Genomic DNA, 3,823 nt, shown 5'->3' with positions numbered 1-3,823 from the left:
CAAGTGGGGGATAATGGTGCCATTCGGCTAGACATAAGAAAAGCAAATCCCTCCTTCTTTATCTATTGGTTGTTAGAGGTAATTTAGCTTATGTTGTTTCATTATGGGTTTAATGGGTAATTATTGAGTTAAAAACATAAAACATTCAAAAATACAAGAAAATTAGGAAGCGGTTCTGGAGTAAGGAGAGGCATGGTGACATGGACAACCTTGACTTATATATATATATATATATATATATAGAATAGATATATTATTTTATATTATAAGATGACGCACCTGCAATACATATTATATATAAAATTTTATATTACATAATGGATAAAGTAAATTTTGTACACATATTATATGACATATAATGTCAAATATTGTATGTATTTAATATTTTTTATTATACATAAAATTTGTGAACCTAGAGTCAGGCCCAACCCGGCCCTAACCCTGGTTTATGTTTCAAACCCAGAACCTAGGCTGGGCTATTAGCCTTATCATAGGTGCTAAACCCAACTCGACCCATGATCAACAAGAGAATCAAATAAGGAAACACTTGCACTCCTAAATAGGGATGGCAATTTTCCCCATTTCCTTGATCCCCGTGGGGATCCACCTTGAATGGGGCAAGGATGGAGATGATTTTCCCCCTGTGGGGATGGGGATGGGAAAATTTTCATCTCCGTTAGCGGGGATGGGGCGGAGATGAGGAGAGCACTCCCTGCCCTGCGGGGACCCTGATCCATGCTTTGTGGGATCCCCACTAATATATATGTATATATGTATGCATATGTTATATATGTAAATATGTAAACATACATCTATATATTAATATTTTTAAAAATATGGTTGAATATTTTCTAATACGATTGTAAATGTTAATTATTTTATTTTATTTTTTAAATAAAATAAAAAAACAAAACACAAAATGGTTAGCATTATAAAGAATCACAAGGAATGGGGATCCCCGTGGGGATGGGGATGGGGATAACCTCATCCCCGTTAGTGGGGACGGGGACGGGGATGGAGATGAGGATTTTTGCAGGGACGGGGATGGGAAGAGGTCCCCCATCCCCGCCCCACCCCGTTGCCATTAGTACTCCTAAAGAAAGAGAAAAACCTTACCCTTCTTCACTCCATTGCATACTATGGAAGGAGTCAAAATCTTCTCCTCACCAACATCATGTCCCAGCCTTGGGAAAATCTCCCATACCATGTTGTTATCCATGACGAGATGTTCTTAATGTATGGTGAAATGAGGCCAATGTGTGAAGCAAATATCGATTCTTGTAGAGAAGCCCACCTACATAATTCAGTTCCTTTCATCATACGTATGATTATAGGGGTGGCTTCGAGCCGAGCCGAGCCGAATAGTACCAGGCTCGAGCTCAGTTTGAGCCAGAACCTTGAGCTCGAGCTCGGCTTGTTTCGACCTCGATTTTGAGAAAAAATATTTTATAAAAATAAAAAATTATATATAAAAATATTTTTATTTGATATATAAAAAATTTAGAATTATAATATTTTTATTGTATATATATATATATATTCAAGCCGGCTCACGAGCCTCACGAGTCGAGCTCTAGTAGGCTCGAGCTCGAGCTTGAGCTCAAGCCGAGCCAAGCTCAAGCAGCTCGTGAAAAGCTCGGCTTGTTGCCACCCCTACATATGAATAATCTTAATAATAATCTAATCAACATGTGATGAAAACAACCAGAATAGTTAGCAGACTTTGGCATTTGATTATCCTTATCCATTTCCTTCTATATTTTTCTATATTTTCTCTCTCTCTCTCTCTCTCTCTCTCTCTCTCTCTCTCCTCACACACAATGTTTAATCCACAACTAAGGGGGTGTTCACTTTTTGGATTTTGAGAGGGGGAAAGTTAGTCAATGGGATTTTGGTCCCATTGATCAAGAAACCCATGTTCCTTTTTTAGATTTATGTGAGGACCAAGGAAACTTTATTTTCCTAGGTATCACTTAACTTACCCAGGTAAGTAATACCCATCTTAACTTACCCAGGTAAGTGAATAAATAACAAAATTATGTTATAATTTAAAAAAAAAATTATCAAAAGCACAAAAGTAACTATAACTAGTCGGGCACGGGATGTGGCACCCCTCCCTATCCCTCACCCCCATAGTCAAGACACTCTACCCCACCCCTAGTAGCGGGGCGTGTCGGGGATGGGGAATCCCCAAATTTTTTCCACCCCAAGGCAACCACCTAAAAATAATCTAATTTGTAGATATCTTACAAAATAAGATTATGGGAATTTGGGGTATTTTAGGAATTTGATTATGAGAATTTGGGGTATTTTATAAATAGAATTGTGGGATTGTAGGATTATAAGAATATGAAGAAAAACTTAGAGATATTTTAAAAGTCAATATTAAATCTACTGTTATTTTTCTAATTTACCATCGGGATTGGAGAATTATATGCAAATTCTATCCCTTCCTTGTTCTTGATTTGGAGTAAAAATATTTTCCCCATTCCCACCCTGTCTCTTCCCCATCCCTGATTTGTAGTAAAAATATTTTCCCTATCCTCAATATTAAATCTATTGTTATTTTACTAATTTTGCATGACAAGGATCTCTGGTAGAGTCAAGGGCACAGTAAACTACCTAATAGTCACAGAGGAGATTTCGAGGTGCACAACGGGTTAATCCTGCCCCCCTATGACCGAGTTGTTGTTGTTAATAGGGTTGTTGACGGGAGTGTTGCTGGAAGATGCCATTGAAGATATACTTGGAAAGGAAGTGTGAGAGTATGACTTTCGTGTAGCATTTCCCACAGGCAACACCAATTGATGGCATGTGATCTGGAAGCTCCCTACTGGACGATAGCTTGGATGTCGGACTATGTAGATCACTTGGTCCAACTGTAAAGAAAGAGAGAGGATTAGAGCACTTGGACTAATTTACCCAATGTGGGCACTCCGATGCTCAAGTTAGTGAACTTGAGTTTTTTGAGAGCTGGAAAGCAAGAGAGAGCTAGAGAGCTTAAGTGTTAAATCATGTGTACTTTATGAGGTTAGCGGTGAGGCCCTTATATAGGTGAGCTGCCGTGAGCCTCATGAAACACGTCTAGGATCTCCGGCCTATCTGGTTCAAAGGTAGTTTCACCCTTGGAAGTGGACTTCATGCAAGCAGATGGTGTCTATCCAATCTCACCCGAAGCGGACAGGGTGATAACTAGCTCTTCCTACGTGGTGTCATGATCCCGGGGAATTTGGAGGCGATAGCCCGCTTAAGGGGGAGGTTGTTTGACATGTTATGCAGGTCGCTAACCAGAAATAAGTTAGATCGATGGAAGCAAGTTGCCTCTTATGCTAATCTGAGGTTTTTCCTAACTGTTCACACTTCGACTTACCGGGGTGGTGCTAAGGTCACTGATGCAGTTGTGAAGTGTCCGAAGTGCTCTTGGGGTGTGCTTACGTGGCGCCAAGGTATCATTATGCTGTTCTGCAGTGCCATGTATCATCATATCATTGGAAGACCAAATTACTCCTCATCAGTCATAAAAATGGTTAAGAGCGCATCAACACCAACTATAAGAGAACTCCACGAATACACATTTAAACTGTAAGCAATAAAAGTTGTGCATCCAGTCTAGATCTGATAAGAAAACACCCAAAACCAATTGCCCTTATTTCTATGATAGAACAGTTAGGGCTCAATACCAAAAAAAAGAACAGTTAGGTCCAGACCCATGACTGAAGACATAGCAAAGTGTGTGAGTTCATCATCTTGCTCATACATGCTAATAACTGCATAAATAAATAAGGTTGTGTTTGGTACTATTGCAGTTTTCTCATAAAACTTT

Source organism: Nelumbo lutea, chromosome 6 (genome assembly GCF_056320005.1).
Source record: "Nelumbo lutea isolate HS-2025 chromosome 6, American lotus-T2T, whole genome shotgun sequence".
Lineage (NCBI taxonomy): Eukaryota > Viridiplantae > Streptophyta > Magnoliopsida > Proteales > Nelumbonaceae > Nelumbo > Nelumbo lutea.
This window is presented reverse-complemented; position numbering follows the sequence as displayed.